At 42.9% G+C, this 25,930-nt stretch overlaps 1 protein-coding gene and 1 pseudogene across 3 annotated transcripts in view; one reads left to right on the top strand and one right to left on the bottom strand.

The window, feature by feature from the left end:
• The window catches only part of Prickle2 (prickle planar cell polarity protein 2), a 353,881-nt gene that overhangs the window by 210,374 nt on the left and 117,577 nt on the right, over nucleotides 1–25,930 (top strand). The gene's annotated exons all lie outside the window — the stretch shown is intronic.
• On the bottom strand, nucleotides 12,332–12,440 carry LOC127197792 (uncharacterized; annotated as a pseudogene).

Raw genomic sequence — 25,930 nt, 5'->3', positions numbered from 1 at the left:
AACAGTCTAGGTTTAAAGGGTTCACTGTACATTCTTATTCACTGTGGCACACTGGCTTAGAGTCATCAGCCCACACCACAACCCCCATACCATCATCCATGAGTGTTATCTGCGCAGTTATCGCTTCCACTTTTAAACCATGAGCCACTTGACCCAGGGACTCAGCCTTGTTCCTCCTGCAGCTGAAAATCAAGTAAAGCATGGATTATGCTAATTTTAAAGGCAAGAAACCAATCAGGTCTAAATATTGCCCGCCCACCCGCCCACCCCCACACACTCCCCCCCACCCCCCACCATTCATCCTTTCTCCTCTAGATTTATCATTATTTTTCCTTTTATTGACATTACCTGGTAGCCACATTAGTAGACATTAGAACGTCCAGCACATGTCTACTAAATCCAGCATGATTAAATGTCAACCCTAGTTAGGAAGAGTCTGCTTCTACATGCGACTTGATAATTAATCCTGACATTTTCAAGTGGGAAACTAATTACTGCAGCAGTGACTACATGACTCCTTTCTGCCAGCCAGTGCATCTCATCTCTTCCCAGAAAAAAAAAAAAAAAAGATAAAGCAAAAATAAGAATACAAATCGGAGCATATTAGTATGGGGTTTCCCACTGGGGCTGAGATCCCATCATTTCTAGCTTTGATTATTAGTAGTGGCACAAATATTTTCACTGAATTAGTTCAGAATTCTGCATTTCCCCTCTGCCTGCAGGCCTTTATTTTTATCAAACACAAGGCGCTGCAGGGCTCTAGTTGATGAAGGTCAACTATCAAGGTCGCCGCTGTACTTCAACTTTTGAAATGCTAGGTGTGTTGCTCAGAGTCCCCACTGTGATACCATACAAGTTAATGCTACAGGATTCTCTGTCTCCTTTGTCTATGGTTTTATACCCAGTAGACAGGCAGTAGGGTCTTCCTTCAAGATGCTACCTTTCTTGTTCTATAATGTGGCTAGCACAGGATAGAATGCTCCAATTGTGAGGTGAATGAACATGGATGATATAGAAAGAATACTTTAAGACTCTCTAAGATACTTTTAGGTGGAAAATGATGGAGGTCATTCAGAACAGAAGGCCAAGGCAAATAATGTATAATTCTTAGAGGAATGGCCTGTGCCATTGTGCTGTCTAGCTTTATGCCAACATGACAGGAGCTAGAGACCTTTGGGAAGAGGAAACCTGAAATGAAATGCCAATACTAGATTGGCCCATGCAGGAGCCTGTGGTGCATTCTCCTGATTCATGTCTGATATGGGAGGACCAGGGTGGTTTGAGTGAGAAAGGTCCTCATATATTTGAATACTTGGTCCCCCACTTGGTAGAAGTGTTTGGGAAGGATTTGGGGTTGTGGGAGAAAGTGTCACTGGGGGTGGGCCTTGAGGTTTCAAAAGACGGGTGCCATTCCCAGTATGAACTCCGTGCTGTGCTGTCATCATGCTTCCATTTTGTGATTATAGACTCTAACCCTCTAAAAATGTAAGCCCAATTAAACTCTATTTCAGAAGTTGTCTTTCCTCTCCAAGTTGCTTTTGGTCATGGTATTTTATCACATTGATAGAAACCCTAACTAAAACAGTTGTGTTCATGATCAGTATCTCCACTTATGAGCCTCAGTTTACTTATGTGTGAAATGAGATAACTAAATTTGATATCTACCAACATCTCCTTTCCATGGTCATCCTGATGAGAGCTATTGCTATTCCACTTACTGTGTGTCAGGTACTTTGTTCAAAGCTCCATCTAAATTATCTCATCTGTTTTTCCCCCAGAAGATTTGCCCACATTTTATGCTGAAAGGTTCAAAGAAGCTGAATAGCTTCCCCACCTCCTACTCCCAATGGCCAATAAGGGACTGAGTTGAGAATTCTATTCTGGTAAATTTTACACCAGAATTGTTAATCTTATTTTCTCCTGTGTAGCCCTCAAAAAGGCTTAGGAAGGCCTGAAAGTGATATTCTGAACTGATTCTAGGGCAGTGGTTCCTAGTATGGGCAATGCTGTTCCTGAAAGGACATCATCAGTTTTTGAAGACATCATTAGTTTGGTGATTAGAGAAAGATTCACTAGTAGCACCTGGGGGATAGAGGCCAGAGATGATACTGGAGGCTTTCCAACCCAGGCGCGTGCCCCTCACTACCTATCACATCATTAGGTGGTTTTGTCATTGTGCTAATATCAAAGTATAGTTATTCAAGCTAAGATGACTTCAAGTCCCTAGAGGGTAGGATCTTATGGAATCACTGTCATATATATGCTCTAGCATTGAGGAATGCATCATTGTGCCATATTTGACTGTATTTGGCACAGGTGCCAGTAACAACAACAAAAATCTTATAAAAATTGTAATATCAAAGTAGGGATGCTCTAGGCCCTGTCTAGCATTAGGCAACCATTGAAACTCAATATTACCTTGATCCACAGATAATAAATTTTAAAAGACATCCTTTAAAATGGTATCCCTAATTTTTTTATTTTTAAAGATTGTCAAGTCTAATCGTCTCCATATATTGATATAAGACAGACCTACATTCAAACTTCTGTATCATTTTCTCTTTTCCTTTGGGACACCCTTTATACCCCTAAGCCTTTTTATTCTGCCAGTGGAGATGCTCATTTCTGAGCTTGGGATGGTGAGGCTGTACCAAATGCTCAGTTCATCATCACAGCCTTTGTTCCTAAGTGTCTGTTTTTCCTTTTATGAGTCTATCCATCCAACTCGACTTCTTTCTTACAAGATTGGTATGCCCTTGCCTCTGTTGTCAGTGCTGTAGGCTGCTTGGTGCTTTAAACATGCAAAAGCTAGAATGGGTAAAAATCTTCCCAAAGTGAAGCCTCTATAGTGTTGGGGAAATAGCTTGGTTGCTAAAGCCCTTGCTGTACCTGAATGGAACCTGAGATCAACTCCCAGAACCCACATAAAAAAATAAAAATGAGCCAAACAGTGGTGGTACACGCCTTTAATCCAAGCACTAGGGAGGGAGAGGCAGGTGGATCTCTGTGAGTTCAAGGCCAGCCTGATCTACAAAGTGAGCCCAGGACAGGAAGGCTACACACAGAGAAACCCTGCCTTGCAAAACAAAACAAAACAAAACAAAACAAAATGGCCAAATATGGTGGCGCACAATTGCAGTCCCAGCTCTGGGAAGGTGAAGACATAGGCAAATACTTGCTGGTTCACTGCTCAGACAGCCTAGATGAATGGACAAGTTCCAGGTTAGGGAGAGACCCAGGCTCAAAAACCAAAGGGAGTAATATCCTGAGGAATGACAGCCAAGGTTGACCTCTGCACGCTCACAGACACACACACACACACACACACATACACACACACACACACACGAGCATGTGAGAAAGGAAGAAGATAGATGGAGAGAGAGAAAGAGAGAGAGAGAGAAATGACTGCAAGTGTGGGAAGAGGGTACAAGAGTCCAGGCATCTTGGCCCCTAGCCAAGGCATCTGCTAAAGTGGGGCTCTCAGAGTTGGCTAGTGTTCTTGCAGAATAAATTGTTACTCTATAATGTAAATGGAAAATTAACTTGTGTAACCTATCAAAGAATTTTGGTGAGTCTTCATGAAACATACCACCCAGAAAAGCTGAAGAATCATACATTTTCTTTTAAAATAATATTTCTGGGGTAGACACGATGGGAGAGAGGGTACACTTTGAACAAAAGGACCAGGAAGAGCCATGTGGAGGACTCTGCACTATCCAAGGGCTCCTGAGCACAGGGTGGTATTGGATATTCCTCCATTAATCTCTGCAACTTCACTTGAAAAGCAGCTAGACGGCTAAGAAAATTACATAGATGTGGTGGTTCAGCACACTGGAAGCAGAGGTAGGCAGAGCTCTGGAAACCTGTGGACAGCCTAGCCTGCATAGTGATTTCTAAGCCAGTAAGGACTGTACAGAGAGACCCTGCCTAGACAACACACACACACACACACACACACACACACACACACACACACACACACACACACACACACACCCCAAAACAACAAAAAAGAAAATGATATAAGATGTGTTCTCTTTCCTTCTTAAGAACAAAGTTATTATTGAATGCACATTATTAATTTGTCTGGGGCATCTAGAAATTGGGAGAAAAGGAAAGGGAACAGAATCAAGGTAGAAATTTTCAAGTAAGACCCCTGCTTCTAGCCACTACTTCAGAAATGAGAAAAATTATTAGACAGTGTGCTCATTAGTTAGGTACGTAGTTAGTTTGCTTGTCAATTTGGCACAAACTAGAGTCATCTAGGAAGAGGGACCCTCAACTAAGAAGGCGCCTCTATCAATCAGAGTGGCTGTAAGCCGTCTGTGGGACATTTTCTTGATTAATGATAAGTGTCAGAGGGCCTTGCCACTGTGAGCAGTGCCACCCTGGGCACGTAATCCTGGGAAGTAGAAGAAAGACAGGTGAAAGTTACCCTGGGGAGCAATCCAGTAAACTGGGTTCCTCTGTGGGGTTTGCTTCACTTCCTCCTCGAGGTTCCTGCTCTGCTTGGGTTCCTGTCTTGGCTACCCTCGTGGTGGGTTGTGATCAGGATGTGTGAGACAAATGCATCGTCTCATCCTGGAGTTCATTTTAGACATGGTACTTATCACAGAGACAGAAAGCAAGCCACAGTGGAAGGCATAGCTGATCCTCATGCTCTCCAAAGAACCTTCAGCTGTTCTGGTCCAAGGCACATGCATGTAGGGATTTCTCTCCTTGGCTCCTCTTTGTAGGATGTGGAGTGGACACTGAAGGACCAGTGTGATGGATTTGTATCTATTTAGATTTGTGGTTACACAGCTAGTATAGAGGAAAACAGAAATAAGCCTTTCTCTCTGCTTTTGCCAATGCTACAGCCCTCTTTTCCAGGCTATCACTACTACTCTTCTCCCATCAGAATCCCACAAAAAAACATAAAAGAGGATAAAAGGTGTTTGCAGTTGTATTCAAGAGGCAGCAGCTTCTCGGAGTATAAAGTAACAATTAGTCAAGTAATAATGACCAAGAGAGATCAGGAGATGGAGCCTGCATCCCTGAGCTCCAAACCAGGCCGGGCCCTCTTGCCAATCTGCAGGCTTGGTGTTTTAGTCTAAGAAATAAATATCAAGCAGACAGATTAACAGATGAGCTGGACCCGTTATTACCTACTGAGGGGCACACAAGAAAGAAAAGTGAACACTCAAGGAAGTTATTTACCTTCTTCATAGGAAAGATGTAGGTGAGCAAGTAAATGATTCTAGCAAAATGAACGAGTCCTCAGAAAAGTAAGTAATTGATTATCTGGTTGAGGAGTCAACTTCCAGTCTCCTCTCCTCTGGTGGGTTAATGTTCCTATTATAAGGATGGATTTTTTTTTTTTTTTTTTTTTAAAGAAAAGCGTGGCTGTGGATTTTTTTTTATGACAAGTGGCTCCCTCTGGAGAACCCGGCTTAGTCAAGAAAAGCCCAGGGGCAGCCCTTAGTGCATCTGCAAGTTCCCAGATGCCCTCAGTATGAAGCCAGCACCATACCAAGGCAGCTGTCCTGCGCTGAATATTTCCTGGATTCATTCCCGGTGTTAAGTTGTTATAACTTAGAGATGATTGAGGTTCTGCCACAAGCACTGGTGAAAAGCTAAAATGCACAGGTGTGAATATACAGCATACGCATGCTCAAAAACACATCGATATGGCAAAAAGCTAAGACACACAGGTGTGAACATACTGCACACGCATGCTCAAAAGCACATCTGTACGTGCGTGCATTTATGTGGCTGCAGTAAGTGCACAAGGACAAGAAGAATCGTGTGAAATCCCTGGCTCCTCTGGTATTTGGGAGCAAAGACGTTGATGCTATAGATGGCCAGGGACTGTGTCTCCCGCTGAAAGAAGATGACTCAATCGAGGTGCCTCTTGGGAACCTGAGTTCTACAGGGCTAGATACTATATTGTCTTTTTTATTTATTACTCTTTTTTTTAAAAAAAATATTTAAGAGAAGCCATTATTTAAGAGGCTAGCAAGATGGCTTAACAGGCAAAGGCTCTTTGGAGCCAAGCCTGGTGACCTGAGTTCGGTCACTGGGACCCACGTTTGGAAGGAGAGATGACTTCTTCAAGTTGTCTTTTGGCCACATGCCAGCTGTAGCATGCCTCTCCATAAATATAGGCATTTAAAAAAAAGGTAGAAGATAATTATTTGGATATGAAGTCTACAAACTACGCTTTGCAATGCAAACTCACCCCCATTCCAGCCAGCTTTGATAAAAGGCGATACTGTTTATGCTGGTGGATCCTCATTATCGTTTTTGACTGGCTTTAAAATTACCATGGAAATATACCTCTGTGTGTGACATTTCTAGGAAGGTTTACGTTTTACCTGCATGTGTTTAGAACCATTTCATGGGCCTGGGCCCTAGCCTGAATAGAAGAAAGCCGAACATCAGCATTTTTCTGTCTGCTCGCTGACTACAGAAGCAGTTGTGACCAGCTGGCTGGTGTGCCTACCACTATTCCTTTCCTGCCGTGATGGACTGCATGCCCTCAAACTACAAGCCAAAATAAACGCTTCCCATTTTAAGTTGCTTTTGTGAGACAGTTTATCATAGCAATGAGATAAGTAACAAATAAACATCCTTGGCTAGGACGGCTCTCACTCCATAGCTGTAGAGCCAAGCCATTGTGGCAACCTGGATGACCTGGGCCATATGGCCTTGAAAACCTCACACACCTGCTTCTTGGTATCTGCATCACAACAGTTTCTTGACTTCTAGTGTTAACCCAGGAGAACTCAAATGTGGGTCAAATTTCATGTGGGAGATAGCAGCTGGCCATACTGAGCCCCTCAGTGGGTCCTCTACCCTCCTGCTGTTGCTCACTCTCTTCCGTTCTTTTTGTTTTGTTTTGTTTTTTGATGAATGGTGGTTATATGCAGAATCCCTTGAGGGCATGCACAGACTTCCTTGGCTCAGCTCCACACCTAGAGAATGGATTCAAAAGGTCTAAGAGGAGGGGAAGGCTGTAAGTCTGAATTTTCAGCAGGGGGCCTGGTGATGGTGCCAAGCAAGATCAGGTGTTCCGTGCTGTGGGGAGAACTCCCAGCACCTGGCCAGTAAAACAGATGACTTGGCCAGAGAAGATGAATTAATTCTGCAGAACCCTTGGGTCAGACTTACTGAGACATTTCAGCTCACATAGGGACTTTAGGCAAAGAACTCATGGGTCTCCAGCGTCCTACAAAGTTCCTTTATTTCCTCAATTTCAGTTGTATTCCGTGGGCTCCTTCCAAAGCCAACTTGGTTTGGCTTGCAAAAAGGCTGTCTATGTTCAGTGTTTCCCATTATTGTGTCTATGAACATGAGTTATAGCTGTTAATTCTTCATTCACAATAAGTGCAATGAACTTGACCATTCATTCTTCGGGACTTTGTGCTTCAAGAGTATGTCTTGACTCGACTAAACTCTTCATGCTACGGTGGTCCACACAGGTGTCCCTGACATCATGATCAACCCAAACCTACTAAGGAAAGAGAAGTTCAGATTTAACAGGCTAAATGGGTATTTTAAGAAGAAAAATAAGAAGAAGAAGAAATGAATTTAAAATTTAGATGAATGCTTACACTTAACTACTTACACGTTCATGGCCTTATCTATGATGAGACTGTAGGTATAACCCTGAAGGATTCAATTAGATGTTTTGGATGCAGTGTAAATGTCACCTACAAATCAAGCTTATAACCCTTCTCTTCTTCAGTGTCCCTATGGCCTGAATTGCTAGCCATCATCTTAGCTGCATGAAGATTCCCAAAGGACTGTGGGCTTGGAGGTGTCTGTGGATAATACCTAGCTAAGATTGAGCTTAGCAGTGGTTCGGTCCAAGATACTCCTGCTTTCTCTGGAGTAAACTTTTATCCCTAGTATAGCCCATTGCCACTACATGTCTTCTCTTATCCCAGTTAGCTGAACTCCCTCTCTGTAGCCTTTTTTGGACAGACTCCTAACAGCCTTTCCCACTGCAACCTCCTCATTGTGATGACTTGAGTGGAGAAAACTCTGCCAAGCCCCTACCCCCAGGAGGGGTTTGCTGTGTGTACCCTTTAAGGGAAGACAAATGTGGCTCTTGGTGATGACTCACAGGCTGTTACCTTGCTGTGTATGGAGCTGTCTGTGCAGTTCACACCAGGCCCCTTCAGAGAAGGTGCTAAATAATTCACGAAAACAGCTTGCTCTTACATCTGCCCTAGCCTGTCCCCTGATGACCTCCAGGGTGTATACATAGCTTCCTATCAGCTGTATTATGGGGTCTCGGAGTAGGGGGAGGGTGGGAAGATGAACAGGATGAGCATGGGGCTTATCCTTGCTATCAGGAACTCTCCAGGCTCCAGGGTAGACAGTGTGAGTGGTGTGTACCCGTGGCTCCTTGATTCTAAGGACACTACATGCTGTGTTTACACTCAGGCAGTATAAACATTTATTAAGCAGCTACTGTGTGCTTGACAGTTTGCCTTCTTTATCTTATAACCCATCAAATCTACAAGGCAAAGACTATTTAATGGGCACAGAGAAGAAACACATTGTGTCCCACTCCACACTGCTGGTAAGAGGCAGGGCCAGAAGTGGCCCTAGGCCACCTCCCACCTGACATGGTACAAGTGAGGTCCTTGACCTCTAAGGATGCCTTTGCCTCTTATAGAGTATGGCTACCTTGGTGATTTATGCTCCTATACATTAGCCCTAATGCTCCCAACTTCTCTAGATGGAAGTATATTTGTGATGTATGTTAACCCCTTTCTACCGCCCATTTCAAGGCAGATGCTCTCATTTTATCAGTATCCCTTTATGTTTTGACCTGGTCACTCACAAATCAAAGGGGTAACTGTATCTTTTTCAAAATAATATCCTGTCCCAGCAGTTTCCTATGTGGAGAGAAGATTCATGTTAATAGAAGGAACTCTAGTAATCTCCTGCTGGGCTCGATTTAGCCTGGCATTGAACAGTGGGAAACAAAGACCCAGAGGAGGGGACGGGGAGACCAGAAAAGATGTACCAACAAGGGATGGGTCAGGAGCACTTAGCTTCTCAATTTTAAGAGGATAACTTTTGCAAATGTACTACATCATGAGAAGTATACCTTCCTAGCACTTGCCTACCATAGTCGGTGGGCAAGTCTGTACAGCACCCTCTCTGCAGGTAATTATGATACCTAATATTCTCTGCGAGCTTCTGGTGTATCTATCCGACACTGTGCAAGGTGCCTTGGAAACATTCTATGCTTATCAGCCGTTGTTCATATGTTTAAAGATAAGGCATCTTTGGAGCAAAAATAGCCATCAACTTGTCTAGCCACCCTTCCCCCTGTCCGTCCCCCCCCCCCCATACACACACAGTAGGAGGTGGGACCAAGTGAGCAATAGCCCAGGCCAGGAATAGACACATGCTTCTTGATTCTAATAAGAAAGCTAGTTCCATTATAGCAGGACTTTGTTTCAAACAAAATTTATTTACCTTCTGCAGCAAGCTATTTATAGCCGTAAAGGACTATTTAAGGTTAAAAAGAAAAAGGCAGACTCCAGAGCAGAAGGCTGGAAGGTAAGGATGCCACAGCTGTACTTCTTATTCTTTTGTCTCCATCAGCCACCAACCTGATAACTCCACAGGTGTGACAGTCTCTCAGCACTGTAATCAAAACAAAAATAAGATATGTGGTCCCTAGCCTCAGCTTCTGCCAAGGTGCCCCGTCCTTCCAAGGGAGCTAAGGCCTCTCTGGGGCCAGGTGCCACAACAGTGACTGGCACAACTCTGACAGTCTGAACTGTGGCCTCAGCCCCTGAGTTCCCGGCATCACTCCACTCTCATCCTGTACAAGGTGGTGGCCACAGAGGACAACAAGATCTGTTCCCTTGTGAAAGCAACTGATGTAAGTGTGGGACCTCTGTGGCCTGGATTCTTGGCAGAGACTCTTGCCAGTGTCAAATTGGTGGCCTCATCTGGAACTGGGGTGGAGGGCATAGGCCTGGTCCAGCAGCTGGAGCCTTGCCTGCAGGCAATCCTGCTCCCTCCTGAGGAGGAGAAAGTGGAAGCCAGAAGGAAGTGTCTAAAGAGTCTGATGGCATGGTTTTCACTAAACCTCATTTGTCAATGTGTTCAGTAAAAAGCCAAACCTGTTTTGTTTTTAAGTTATGTGGAAATAAAGGGATGTGGTTGTTTGCTACTTTCATCACTGGGAGCATTCCTGGAGAAACTGAGGTTCCATTTCCAAGTTCTTGGTCTCATTAAATAAAGGGCTTAGAAGTAGACTCAGAAGGCCAGGGCAGTTTTATCAGAGCATAAGAGAAAAGCAGCCCTGCTTAGGTAAAGATCTCAGCAGCTGCCAGGAAGAGACCCGGAGAGAAAAGAGATGTTTTTAAGTCAGCGATGGGGGAGAAATAGAGAAGCCTTTAAGAAAGAAAATGTACTCCCAAGAATAGCAGTGGAGGAAAGAGCCCTAAGAGCCCTAAAATACTTTTTTTTACTTTTTGTTGGTTCTTTGTGAAGTTCGCATTATGCACCCCAACCCAACTCATCTCCACCTCTCCTTGTACCCGCCCTCCACCCTTGCAACCTCCCCTCCCCACCACCCAACAGAGAAAAAAAACTTGCAGAAGTGGTAGTGTGTCACAGTGTGCCCCACAGTACACTTCTTTGCTTGCAGATGTTTAGTTCAACGACTCATTGGTCTGATGCGAGGCCTCTGGCTTCTGCTACTCTACCAATACTTGAACCTCACTGGGACTCCTCTCAGATATCCTGTTGTTGCCCTGTGTCTTGGAAATCCTGTAGTTTTGAATCTGTCTGGCCCCTTCACAAATTCCAGCAGTATATCGATGGAGTATATGTTGGAGTGGGCCAATTCAAAGCCCTACTCTGAACCTGAGAAGTATCTGAGCTGTCATCCACCTGCTGGCTCTCCCACTCTCATGCCCTCAGGGTGCTCACCAGCAACCCCTTCTACCAGGACCAGATCTACCCTGCTGCCCAGGTGAGGTGCAGGGCCCACTCTCCTGAGTGCTGCAACTGGTGAGGGACATGGCCAAGTTCTCCTACTATCATGATCCTGGAGGCCAGCTCTCCTGTCTGCCATAGATAACAAGGGACAAGGGAGGGAGGAGAGTGTCTCTCCCTCATCCATTCGGCTGCCCAGCAGACAAGAGGCAGAGCCAGCTCTCCCACACTCACACCCAGCTCGCCTGCAACCCCACATCCAGGGCCAGTTCTATTGTGCTGCCCAGGCAAGGTACAGGGTCTGTTCTCCCAAGTGCTCCAGCAGATGAGGGGCAGGGCCAGCTCTCCAACTCTGATGACTTCAGGGACATCTCGTGACTGCTATAGGGGCAAGGGGAAGGGGGTAGATCTGAATTGATACCCCCATCACCAGGGTCAGCTCTACCTTGCTGCCCAGCCAAAGTGTAGCACCTGCTATCCTGAGTGCTGTAGCCGGAGAGGGGCAGAGACAGCTCCTCTGCTCTCATGACTCCAAGGCCAGGTCTCCCACCTGCCACAGGTGGTGATGGGGGGGAGGGGGGGAGGGAAGAGGGCATCTCTCCCTCATCCATGCAACTCCTGCAGTGTGGAGTACTATAGCTAGCTAGGGGCAGAGTCATCTCTCCTGCTTTCATGTACCCAGGGCCAGCTCTCCCATAATACTCATGTGAGGGATGAGACCAGTTCTACACAGCCCTCAGACATCAACATGTCCCTGGGCAGCAGCCCAAACCAAGGACATCTGCCTGGCTTTTGGTGGTAACAGACCTCTGCTGCTTCCAGGCCATGGACCCAGATGTCGCCCCCAGTGGCTTCACGATCTAGGAACCCACCATGGTCCCGGGTGGCATCACTGGCTATTCCCATCAGGCATTCCTCATTATTCTCCAGTCTCCAGTTCTGCCTCTCTTCATTGTCCCCACATTCTTCTGTTTCTCTTTCTTTTCCATTTCTTCCCTCCTCTTAGAGGCGCCCACGGTCTCTGAGTGTCTGAGATCATCTCAGGAGTGGTCTCAGGAGTGTTATGTCTCCACTTGTACATTATGGCACTGGGAAGGGGTCATTTCAGGCATGGTCTGCACCCCCGCTCAGGCTTGCATGGTACAGGACTGATGGTTATCTCAGCATAGCTCCCTGTCCAGGCCCCATGATGCTGGTCTGGTGGTCATCTCCAGCTCGCTCCTCACCTGGCCTGCCCATGTGAGGCTCGTCTGTCTGGGGCTCACACATGCTTCGGGTCCTTAATCCCAGGTGGGGTTTCTTCTAGTCTTTCGCTTGCTCTCAGTCTTGGGAGCCATCGGCGCCGGCATGGTAGTGGACTGGTCAACTCAGGCTTGCCTTTTTCAGGTGTTCATAGGTCAGAGCACTAGCTTCTCTCCTCTCTGCCACCTCCTAACTCACATGTGGCACAGCAGCCACACCTGCACACTTCTAGAGACAGGCCTCAAGTGTCTTTTATACCCACCCACGCCTTCCCACTTGAATGTCTGGGGCTTCTTGTCCCATATATATTCCCTGGATGATGTCAGGGTAAGAAAGCTCCCAAGCTTCATCTGCAAGCTGCCTTCACTTATCTGTTCATCTTGATGTAACTCTTTGTCTGTTCCTACTCTGTCACATGAAGATACCATCAGCCATTAGATCTTACGGCAAGCCATAAACTAGGGTGTAGGCCATGGGCAGTTATTCATCCATTCATTTAGCCAATCATTCTCAAAAGACTGTTAATGGAGCAGATGTGAGTCTCGAGAGCAGACCCTGGAATTTATGGGTCGTCAATGCTCTTTGCAATGAATTGTACAGAAACTCTATAGTTACAGGACAGGAAATAGTTCATTAAGGGGGAGAAACAGGATGGCCTGGAGGTGTGCTATGTCTCCCCTGTGGCCTGGTTCCAAGAGGACAAGAAGAGCTGGTGTGAGGGCTCCAATGGCCTTTTATGCATTGTTAACTTAGAACTCATCTCTCCCAAGTTTGTATAGGGCAGGCTTTTCCAGGCATGTTCCCTCAGCTAGATGAAGCTCTAGTGGTAAGGGCTGCCAGTGTCATGTTCCTTTCTCGTGCACCTCTGGAACTTCCTCCTGTGCTGTTTTCCTGCCTCAGGACTACTGTGTGTCCTGGCTTTGAGACTAGTGGGATGAGTAGAACTGACAAGCATTCTAGTTCCATAGTGAGAGGGTAAAGCTGCATAAGTGAGTAAAACCCGTTAATGCTTAGTGAGCACTGGGTTTAGCTCTCAGAGTGGCAGTGTGAGGAACATGGTAGACTCTTTGATTGACAAAACAATAATTTGCTGACAAGCATATTAATACATATTTTAAAGGCAATTGTTTAAGCCTTCTGGAAAAGTTCCAAATGGCATGAAGCCTATTGGTAAGACATCTAAGCAAGAAAATCTACTAAATTGTGCAAGGTGACAGTCTGTGGCATTTGGCTGTGACTTCTCAACTTCCTCTTCCCTTCTAACACAGATCAGTGTAATGGAAACTGTACAGTGCATAGTGCATACAGCCAGAACAGAAGTCTAGAGCTATTGTCTTATTTTGGGAGGGGCAGCTTTAAAGATGGACAACACCCTGCCCTTGAAAAGGAGCCTCTCTTTCATCAGATCAAAGTTTTAGGCTGGTTATTGCAAAAGCTATTGTCAAGAACAATAGAACAATCAGCTAGTCATGAGTACTAGCTAACAGACAGCCATGACACCAAGAAACACAAACCAGCCCAGTCTCTCAAGCAGACTGTGCTCTTGGCCTCTGCCAACCACCACTGCAGGAGAAACAACTCCATTTAACATCCCTAACCAGTCACTAAAGAAAAAAAAAAAAAAAAAAAAAGCAAACTAACTATGGAAAGGGAATGGGAGGGGTGGCAGCCAGAATTTTTACTGTGGACTGTGTAAAATGTCCATTTCAACTAAATGTCTTCAATTTTTAATTTTAATAAATATTTTAATACCATCCTTTCCACCACTTCTCTCCTCCCACCAACTCCTCCTATGTTCCTCCACTCCTCAAAATGTATGACTTCTTTAATTATAATTATGTTTTATATAACACACAGAGATAAATCCATTTATTGTTGCTCATCTGTATATGTGTGTAGGGCTGGCCACTTTGGAGTGAATAATCTGTTGGAGGCTTTGCCCCTAGAGAAAACTGCTTCCCTGTCACTCGGCAGCAATTAATTCCCTAGTTTCTTCTAGCGAATGACACTTTGTGAGATTTCCCCCACTCGTGCTGGCATGTCAGCTGGTATTGTCATTGTGCGGGTCTCGTTTGGCAACTATATTGGTTACCCCCAAAATATAAGTACTACTAGTGCACCCTTAGGGATGTCTTGCCCTGCCTGTCATTGTTGTGTTTGTACGCTTTACAGCTAGCTAAGGTTATGCTTGCTTTTGTCTCTTGGCAGCTGGCGTAGCACCTTTGGATACTATGAGAGCTAGTCCTCAGGAAGGAGGCATAGAGGTCAGTTCTAGCTTGACACCTCCAAATCCTGTGTCTCAAGTGTATAGTGTGTCTCCAGCAGTAGGACCCTACCGTCAATTTCTGTAAGGTATCCAAGGGCTATGACGACAACCTATATTGTTTTAGGAGTCTCTTGGATTACCCTGACCAATAATTCAAAGTGTGGTTTCCCCTGACTGGCACTGGGATTTTTGTTGATAGTTTATGGCTCTTGGAGAAATATTGTTACCTCAAGTGCTATTATTTTATTTAAACTATCTATGTATCCCTACATCTATTCACATCTGTATATGCATATACTTTATATGTGTGTAATTATAAGTAGATATAAAATAATGTGATTTCAAACTTCCTTAGCATATTTTATCCCTCTCCCCTCCCTCAAAAGCACTGTTACCCCAAGTGGTATACTTCATTTATATATATGTGTATATGTGTGTATGTTTATATATATATATATAAGTGTATACATACATGTATTTTAAGTAAATATAAAATAATATGAATCTCTATAGCTTTTCCCATCATCCATAGTTATTTCTCTTTCCTTACTTTCTCTCTGTATTGCCCTCTTTCCTCTCTCTCCAGTAAAGTCCCTCCATTTTTTCTATTCCCCCCTCATAGACCCTATACCTTACCATCTCTCTAGAGCTTTTTCTAACACACACACACACACACACACACACACACACACACACACACCACACCAAACACATGCACGTGACACACACACACATACACACACACACACACACACACACACACACACACACACGGTCCCTTTTATTTTTCTAGTTTCTGAGATCAGTTTGGTTCTACATCTAAAGACTCAGCACTTGAGTCTACAAAGAAGATAGAACATGAAGTATTTGTCTTTCTGGGTTGCCTTACTCCATATGATATTTTCTAGTTCCATTCATTTAACCTGGATTTCTTGATTTTATTCTTTTTACTGATGAATTGAATTCCACTGTGTATATTATGTACCACATTTCCATTTTCCATTCCATCAGATGAAGGGCATTTAGGTTCTTTATATTGTATAGCCACTGTGAATAGAGCTGTAATAAACATCTGTGGAGTGGGCTATTGAGTTTGGGGCATATGCTAATGAGTGATATAGCTAGGTTATATACTAAGTCAATCACTAGCTCTCAGAATTCTCTGCACTGGTTTCTAGAGTGACTGCACTAGTTTGCAGTCTCACCAACAGTCATTGAAGGGTCCACTTTCCCTGCATTCTCACTAGCATTTGCTATCAGTTGTTTTCTTGATCTTGCCCATTCTAACGAGGGTAAGAAAAAAAAATCTCAAAGTCATCTTAATTTTCATTTCCCTGCTTTCTAATGATGTTGAACACTTTAAAAGGTATTTCTTAGCCATTATTATTTTTCCTTTTGAGAATTCTCTGTTTAGATATACATCCTATTTTTTAATTAGATTGTTTTCTTGAGTCTTTGGTTGTTGTCATTGTTGTTCATGATCTCACTCTGTTATTCCTGTTACTATCCTGAATATTAACCTCTGCCAGATGTATAGATGACAAAGATTCTCTCTCACTCTGCAGGCTTCATCTTCACTAACTTGATTTTTACCTTTTCTGTACTTTTTTGTTTTATAAAATTGATTTTTGTCAATTTTTGTTCTCAGCTCCTGATCAAATGGAATCTTATTCAGAAAATCCGTTCCCGCACACAGGGTACTGCCTATGTTTTCTTCCAGCAGTCCCAGTGCTTCAGATTTTACATTGAGGTCTTCGGCCCATTTGGGATTGATTTTTGTGCTGGGTGATAGGTGTGGGTCTAATTTCATTCTTCTACGTATGAACATTCACTTTCCCAAGTACATTTGGAAGATGTCTTTTCTCCAATGTGTCTTTTTGGCATGTTTGTCAACTATCTGATTACAGTTAGAACAATCATATCTGGGTCTGCCATTTTGTGCCATTGATCTACACGTCTGTTTTGCTGCCGTACCATGTTTTTATTGTTACCTAGGCTTTGTAATGTAGTTTAAAATCTGGACTGGTAGTACTTCTGGCATTGTTCTTTTTTTCTCTAGATTCCTGTAGCTATCTGCAGTCTTTTGAGATTCCATATAAAGTTTAGGAAGTTCTTTTTACTTCTGTGAAGAATGTCATGTGCATTTTGGTTGGGATTGCCTTGAGTCTGTAAATTGATTTTGGTAGAATGTCCATTTTTATACTGTTGATTCTACCAATTCATGAGCACAGGAGGACTTTCCATCTTTAATGTCTTCCTCAATATTTTTCTTCAAAAATTTGTTTTCACTTTAGAGGTCTTTGACTATCCTTAATTTGGGGGGGGGGGTATTATAAATGGGAATGTTTCCATGATCTTTTTCTCACTGTGTTTGTTATGGGTATATAGAAAGTCTACTTAGTTTTTTGTTTGTTAGCTTTTGAGACAAAGTTTCTCTGTGTTAGCCCTAGCTGTCTTGGAACTCACTTGGTAGACCAGGCTGGTCTTGAACTCAAAGATCCACTTGCCTCTGCCTCCTGAGTGCTAGGATTCAAAGCATGCGCCACCACTGCCCAGCTTTGGCTATAGATTTTTGTGAGCTGGTTTTGTATTCTGTCACTTTTCTGAAAATATTGATCATTTCTAAAAATTTCCTTCTTAGGACCACTGTTAATGTGACCTATAAGTGTGTCATATTCCAGGAATCATTTTTCTTTGTTTTTGACCCATTCGTCAGTCGGTGACATGGTGTTTAATCTCTGTGAGCCTGTGTACTTTCTAAAGATTTTTTGTTGTTGATTTTAAGTTTTATGACATTGTGGTCTGGTAGGATACATGAAGTTATTTTAAATTTTCTGAATTTCTTAAGATTTTTTTTGTATCCCAGGATGTCATGTGAGGAATAGAGCTTATGATCTTAGGGTTTGGGTGGAATCCTCTGTAGGTGTCTATTAGGTCAATTTGTTACACGGTGCCATTTAATTTTGAAGAGGCTTATAACTGTCCAAAGTGCTACAAACAAATGTTGAATGCTCAGCCATAAATGGGAGGCTGAGTCACCCTCTCAAAGACCCAGGGAACCTGGCAGCAGAGGGAGCAGAAGGAATAGAAGGAGTGAAATGCTGTTTTCCAGGAATGGTGTGGCTATTGCACTCCTGCACTCCTACCAGCTGTGATAACCTGAACAACACGTGCAGGAGACTGGGCGTGTTAGCATCATGCCATGGAGTAGAGTTGGGGCATCATAAAGATCTACCTTTCCCTAAAGATCTAGAGGCAGTTGATGATTTCTGAGGAAGGGATCAATGTTTTTTTTTTTTCAGTGATGTAGTCATTGATAAGGTGTCTATGATCCTGAAAATAACCATAGTGAAAATTATGGTCCCAGAGAAACAAGCAAACAGAAACTCCTAAACGTAGAAGGGTGGAGCAAGTTGAGAAGACGAAGGGGACCAACAGAAGTGAGAGAGGAACACAAGAGAGTCCCGGGGAGAGTGAAAACAGTCAATGATCAAAACACATTATATACAAATATGAATGTCTTAATGAGGCCTTCAGGGATACCTCGGTGGGTAACACACTGTGCAAGTGTGAGGACTAGAAGTCAGATCCAAGAACGCATGTAAAAGTTGAAAGGGTATGACAGCCCAGCTGTGATCCCAGCTGCTGGGAGGTGGAGATGGGATCTCTAGAGCGAGCCAAGCTAGCCAAATGAAATCGTGAGGTCTGAGTTCACAGAGAGACCCTCTGCAGTATATAAGATAGAGAACAATTGAGAAAGACACATAACATCAACCTCATGTTTGTGCATGCATATGTCCCTCCACACTCACATGTCTACACACAAGAAAACACACATTTCATACCACACAATAAATAAAAGCAAAAAAAAAAAAAGTCATAATGAAACCCATCATTATACAATTATGTGTAATTAATATGGGCTCATCCATTGTTGAAGTTAGTGTCCTCATGATCCTTCTGAGATTCTCTGTAGTGCCAGCACATGGGGAACAATGTCTCTATTGGGGGACACTTCATCTCCAAACCATAACATTATATCATGCAATGTTGAATAAATGAGGTTCTGATATAAGCTACAACATACATAAATTTTTAAAAAGTATACTAAAGCAAAATCATTCCCAAAGGCTTGCATATGATAAATTTTATTTGCATGAAATGTGCCGAATAGGAATATTTGCATACACAAAGTAGACTAATGTTTGTCTAAGTCCAGGATAGTGAGGCCACTAGGGAGCAACTCTCTAATGAGAATTTCTTTGTAGGTCAGTTAAAGTTCTAAAATTAGCCCATGGTAAAGGTTGTGAATATACTAGAACTATGTATTAGTTCATTTTAAATGTATGAATTGCATGGTGTGTAAAGTATGTCTCAACAAAATTGTTTTGAGAAAATGTCAAAGGGGCTGGTCTCAGTGGTGCATGCCTGTAATCCCAGCATTCAGGGAAGGAAAGGCAGACGGATCTCTGTGAGTTCGAGGCCAGCCTGGTCTACAAAGTGAGTCCAGAACAGCTAAGACTACACAGAGAAACTCTGTCTTGGAGAGAGAGAGAGAGAGGATGTCAAAGGGAAAAAAATCAGAGACGTTTTGGTGGTATTAGGGAAGAGAGGGGCATTATTCTCACAAAGGATGCAAAGGCCTCATAGAGTGATGCTGGATTTGCAGAGTTGGCAGTGAGCCATGCTACCGTCCACAAAACAGACCATTCCAGAGGAAGGGCAAGTGCAAAAGCTCATGGGGGTGAGGCATGAGCCTAGCATGCGCAAGACCCAAGATTTAGATTATAAAAAGGCAAAGAGCAGCAGGAAAGGGTGTTAGGGAAGTATGTGGCCTAGATCTGCAAGGCCACCTTCAGGCCATAGCAGAGTCCCAAAGAGACTCACACAGAGGTGCCGTTGGTTGTGTAAATATACTAAAGAGAGTTGATGATTGACCAAGAGGAAGGCTGAGTGATGATAACCTGGAACTTCATATAGGAGAGACATGGCCGTGGCTTGGACTACAGTGATAACAATAGAAGCAGAAGAAAGCTGTTGGGCAGAGCCAACATTTAACTCAGTAGTATTAAGTAAGGGCAGGAAAAATGTTCAAAACAAGATGAGGAAATGTCTTAATTTTGGTAAGCCACAAGGTATTTGTTGGAAACTATTCAAGTTTATTGTAGCATGAATATAGATACCCTAATGTAGATACATAAACGGTATGTAGATACCAATGTAGATACATGAATGGTGTGATTTTTGTTCTAGCATTTATCAGAAGATATGAAGCAAACTATATTTGGCCTCTGAGATGTAGATTTTTTTTCCTTTGTGTGATTTATAAGCTGAAGAGTAAGAGGGAAAAAGTATAAATAAAGGCGATCTCAAAGGGACACGCTCTTTTTTCATTGTGATGAAGAAGTTGCCATTAGCTAATATAACTGAACTTTCTTCAGACTGCCCGCTCCTGAGTAATAATATGATGACCTTTTATTATGTCTGAAAGCTTGGCCTTAGCTTAGGCTTATTCCCAACTAGAACTTATAATTTAAATTTACCTGTTTATATAATCTACATTCTGCCACATGGTTCATTACCTGTCCTCAATACTAGCACCTATTTCTTTCTCTGTGTCTGGCTGGTGACTCCTCCCATTTTGGATTCCTTCCCTGAGCTACTATCTCTGCCGGAAGTCCTGCCTACCCTCTCCTGCTTCAACTATTGGCTGTCCAGCTCTTTGTTAAACCAATCAGAAGGTGATGGAAGTGTTTACAAAATATGGCCAGGCATAGTGACCCACTCCTTTAATCCCAGCACTCAGGAGGTAGAGGCAGGTGGATCACTGTGAGTTGGAGGCCAGCCTGGTTGAAAAAGTGAGTCCAGGCCAGCAAAGGCTACACAGAGAAACCCTGTCTGGGAAAAAAAAAATATGAATCAGTGTTAAGTGATTAGAATAAGAGAACCAAAGTCAGACAGTAACCAGCTATCTGGAGGTACAGAATTAAAAACCTTCACACAGTGTACAAAAAGGTCACACTCACAAGCTAGTATTTCAAAGACAGAAGCCGAAGCAAGTTTGTGGAGGATTTGGTACAAACATGGTAGTTGAGAGAAGCCTTTGACATGTATCTCTAGATATAACACAGGTAGATAGATATGTAAGCTCAGAGTTGATGGGACAGTTTGGTCCTCACTCACTAGTATCAAGGCAGAAGTTATAATCATAGACCAGGCCTAAGTAGTGAATGAAAATATAGAAGTAGAAGTCCCACTCCTGAGCCCAGCTGGGAGTTCTCTAGCATAGAGCTGTCAATGACACAAGGATGAGCAGGATGAGCAGGGCAAAGAGGCCAAACCGTTGGAGCCACAGGAAACTGTAGCCTCCTCTTCCTCCTCCTCTTCCTCCTCCTCTTCCTCCTCCTCTTCCTCCTCCTCTTCCTCCTCCTCCTCCTCTCCCTCCTCCTCCTCTCCGTCCTCCTCCTCTTCCTCCTCTTCCTCCTCCTCCTCTTCCTCCTCCTCTTCCTCCTCCTCCTCCTTTCTTCTTCTTCTTCTTCTTCTTCTTCTTCTTCTTCTTCTTCTTCTTCTTCTTCTTCCTCTCTCTCTCTCTCTCTCTCTCTCTCTCTCTCTCTCTCTCTCTCTCTCTCTCTCTCTCTCTGTCTCCCCAAAATTTGTGAGAGTACAGAATCAGGGAGCTGTTATTGCACAAGTAACTCCAAATGCCCTCCAATTTCCAGACAGGAAAATGTGTCAAATATTTACTCCTCAGCAAGTATTCATCAGTTGTCAGGCCACAAGGTACCAGGTGCTTGGGACAGAACAGTAAACAGCAACAATAAAGATATAGCATCCACTCCAAGTAGCACAGAGTTTAGTTAGAGTAACATTAATTAAATAATTATTGGTGCCTTAGTTCCTTTCCTATTGTTGTGAAGAGACACCATGACCAAGGTATCTTACAGAACAAAGAGTTTGTTGGAGCTCAAAGTTGCAGAGGGTTAGAGTCCATGATGGGGAGAAAGGCAGCAAGCATGGTGCTGGAACAGTAGCTGAGAGCTTACATCCTCATCCACGAATAGGAGGCAGAAAGAGAGACCTAACTGGCAATAGCATAGGCTTTTGAAAACTCAAAGTCTGTCCCCAGTGACAACGCCTCCTCCAACAAGACCATCTCTCCTAACAGTTCCTCATAACCTTCCCAACAGTTCCACCAGCTGGAGACTAAGTGTTCAAATGTGTAATCCTATAGGAGCTAGTCTCATTCAAACAGCCACAACTGGTACTACGGGAGTACCACCACCATAAGAATAAAAGACTATGACAAAGAGTAAGAACTCTAAAGGAAAGCGCTCCTGCCTCCGAGGTAAACCGTATGTGTTCTTTCTTTGTACAAAGCAATCCACCATTTAGAGCAACAGAGAACGTTCTGTGCTCTATGGCTTTCTTAAGAAATTATTTTCAATGTATTATACACAGTGTATTATGATAACCCATAGGCTATGTAAGTTGTGTGAAGCTTGAACCAAAGGAAGGACCCTGGGTGTTATAATGACCCAGGAACAGATCTCAGCTATGGATCCTTGTTCCCTTAGCAAGTCTGTATGGTACTGATGACAAAGGTAGATTTTTAGGTGAGGACTGATATCCATGGGCATAGAGCACCAGGTGCCCAGATCCTTCTCGTTCTGTGTGAACAGCCGTCTCAGGCCGTCCATCTGGGATGCTTCGTCTCCCAGGTTAATTTTTCCAGGGAAGATCTTTGCTGTCCATTTGCTACTTTGGGAGGCAGATGGCTTTTACACTCTACTTTCTAGGCTACTTTCTATTTTATCCCAATTCTCTCAAGAGAAGTGTCTCTTTGTGGCTGCCTTTGGAAAGTGCTAGAAAACCAAAGCATCCTATGCAGTAAGCAGCTTGTTCTCCTCTACAGAAATCCAGGTTTCTACTAAGCTGGTTGAAGGAACCAGTAATCCAAAAAGCCACCAGAGTAAATGCAGCTACTTTTTTTTCTTAATTAAAAACCTATTTATTAGCACATCATGCCAATTTAGTGGTATGTTAATGAAAATGTGCAGCAGCAAGCCTGTTTAAACCACTGACATAATTTTTAACTTTTTGTAGTGAGTAAGTATAGGATTCAGTACTCTTTTATTTTGATATGTTCAGTATAGCTTGTCCATATCTTGTATTTAAATTAATATATTTAAAATAGGATAAAAGACAATGTTAAAACTGCATGTGCTTTATTATTGGGACCAAGGGTAATTAAAGGACCTGAAATGTAGTGATTCCTAAGATGATAAGAAAAATGCAGAATATTGTTTTTCTGAATTTAAAATGTGGCAGGTAGTTTTTCATAGGATTTAGAAGTGTCAGTGATCTGTGGGGTATTCATAATATGGGCTTTTTAAAAATACGTGGACAAAAATGGTCTGGGGAGGAGAGAGCTTGTGTATATTGTGAAAATTTATATTATGTGTTACAGCAACAATTCTTTTTGTGCCTTTCTTTGAAAACTGGGTGGAAAATGACACAGTTTGACACATAAACTATTCTACAAAAGATTTGTGGTTCATCTGATCATGCTTGTTTGTTTGTTTGTTTAGCTTTTCAAGACAGGGTTTCTCTGTGTAGCCTTGACTGTCCTGGAACTCACTCTGTAGACCAGGCTGGTCCCAAATCCAGAGATCTGCCTGCCTCTTCCTCCCAGGTGCTACAATAAAAGGAGTGTGCCACCACCTCCGTGCTTGCCTAACTATTCTTAAGCTTGAATGAGAGACATCTCTATTTTATAGGTAGAGAAGCTGAGGCTAGGATAGGCTGTCGTCACCATGAATATGCATCTGGGAGGCGAGGGAGCCAGCCTTCATCCGGATCATGTTTTAGGCTCTTGCATAAGACCTAATGAATCTGAATTGGAAAAGTGGTCGGAAGCCATTAAGGATGTCTCTCCTGAGCACTTCCTTCTGAGAAGCCAGCTCTGTGGGTACCTTCTTCCTCTGCCTCCACAGCAGAAAGGCCCCACACTTCAAACATGTGTTCCTTGTAAGATGACTTGGTGTGGAGCCTGTTGCTTGAACGATACTAAAATGGCAGAACATATATTTTCATTGTCTCCCTGTTGGCCCGCAGCACGTGCTGCTTTGATCCCAAGTATTCTTTTGGAACTACCCAGTGAATACAGGTTTCTTCCACATGCTAAGCATCCCACTGTTTTATGACATCCTAGTTTTAATAGATTGTGTTTTTAAGATGTCTTTACACAGAAAAAAAAAATGAAAGTTGATGTGTGGCGTGCCTTACAGATGTTCTTATTATCTGTATTTCCTCTTCTTCTGGTACATACACTTCTCAGCCTCCTTGCTGAGATGCAGTCATAGAACCAGTTTGATCAATCAAAGTGATATTATTCATCTTTAAGCTGAATCACATGGAAGCCTATTCATTTCCCACTTCTTGTGTTGTTGGAACATAGAAATTGCAGGTTGAAATCAGAGACACAACAGGGGGCTGGGATAGATCCTTCAGTCACATCTGAGGGTGGAGATACCTACAAAGCCTATGTGCCCTGCCCCACTCCCCCGAGTCAGCCTTGACTGAATCAGAAATCAATGTTTCCTGTGTTAAACCACAGAAATCTGAGACTGTTTATTATGTTGTACCTTTGTCCCTATTAATATGACAACTCTTTGTTATTCTCCCCAGCCTCAATTACTTACGGGATTTTGATGTCTGAATGTCAGAAAACCTCCAGAACAGGCATGAGTGCATATGTGAACACACACAGCATATACACTTGTAAAAAAAAAAAAAGTGAAGTTAAACAATTCTTATTAGATGAGTGGTTTGAAGCCTCCGCCATGTCTCTTAGCAGTAATTAGGATTTCATGGAAGGTTCTGACCTTAACCAGCAATGATGGTCTTTTATCTTTTTTAATTTCTCCAAAATGATAATACACCATCTCTCTAAGTGATCCATACCAGTTCTAATCTCAGTACTCAAGAGCCTTACTTAGGTTCATTTAATTCATCCCTTCATATTTGATACCTATGGGAAAGGAGATTAAAATAATTGCTCATTACACCCTTCCTCATAAGGCCTTCCTCTAGGCTGTCATGGTCCTTAGCACCGCTTACCTTCTTCTCCCTAAGCTAACCAGCTAACCAGAACGACTCAGGTAGCCTTTCCTTGTAATTATCTGATAAGGGTCTAACGGATGACAACTGGAATCGAGTGATGACTTGCTTTTCTAGGACACTGGTGCTGCCCTATACCCTGCACCTATGTTGCCAGGGTTTTTAATTCTCTATTTGTTATTACTGTTGTCCTTTCAGGTTAGTGCTTTTCTTCTCCTGCCTAGATACTCTCCCTAGCTACTAAAATTTGACCTTGGCAATTTCAGCACGATTATTTTTCTATTTATATCTCCTAAATTTCATATCATGTTTAGGATGGGTCTTCCTCATAGAAAATTGTTTCCAAAAAAAGCAAAAATTGCTTTGACCTGAAGCATAATTCAAGCCACAGTTTTCCTGGTATATGTGTGTGTGTATGTGTGTGTGTGTGTGTGTGTGTGTGTGTGTGTATCACATTTGACACAGTCTTATTTTCCTTTTCCTATATGATACTGTCACTTCTGCAATTTTCCATCTTCCAGGCTAAACACAAAGTTCTAAATGTCAGCATCTGCATCCATTTCACTGGTCTTTAATGGATTTTTGATGGGTTTGCATGCCCTGCGCACATATTCCTTGCTTTTCTCTACCTCTGTCCATGAAGTTTGCTTTCATCAGTATAGTTTTCATCTGCTTTTATGAGCACAATCTGCACAATACAAGTTTGTCCGTATACCAGTCCATTGAACTTTCCTAAGGAATTTTTGCATGGCCATGTTGAATGCATAAAAGCATATTTCTAAAAACTCAACAGAATGGTCTCCGGAGTGAAGAGCATCACTGTAAAGAATTATCTATCTGTAGACCATTACTTTAATAGTCTGTGTATTTCTGATTCATAGATATTCTGCTTCCTCCATACACTGAGCTTTGGAATGCCCCTCTGGACTGTAGTTAGATCTAAGGGCCACAGAGGCCCTCTCATAATACACATCATATCTTATCTAATAGCTTATTTCATCATCTTCACTTTTCATGACAAAGCTCTTTTAAGGCTGGACCCATGTCCTTCTTGGTCACCGTAGCATCCCCAGCAAATGACAAGCAGGAGGAGCTCATACAGCGTGTGTGTGATCCCAAGCACCGCAAGATAATGAGGAGATGAAGCACGCATTCCAGAAATACACAATAGACATTGGTATAAGAAAGATTTGATGATTTTTCAACTCCTTAATAATGCAATATTAATTTTCAGTCATTTCCAAAGACAATGGTAGTGAGTGGTTTGGTACTCTCTTATAAAGCTGGTTATTGGCAGTGAGCTCCAGATCTGGGTCAGCCTCATGCTCACAAGAGGAAACACTG

The sequence above is a fragment of the Acomys russatus genome, chromosome 13 (genome assembly GCF_903995435.1).
Source record: "Acomys russatus chromosome 13, mAcoRus1.1, whole genome shotgun sequence".
In the NCBI taxonomy this organism is placed as follows: Eukaryota; Metazoa; Chordata; class Mammalia; order Rodentia; family Muridae; genus Acomys; species Acomys russatus.
The sequence above is the reverse complement of the archived record's forward strand: the minus strand, read 5'-3'. Positions and strand labels throughout refer to the sequence as shown.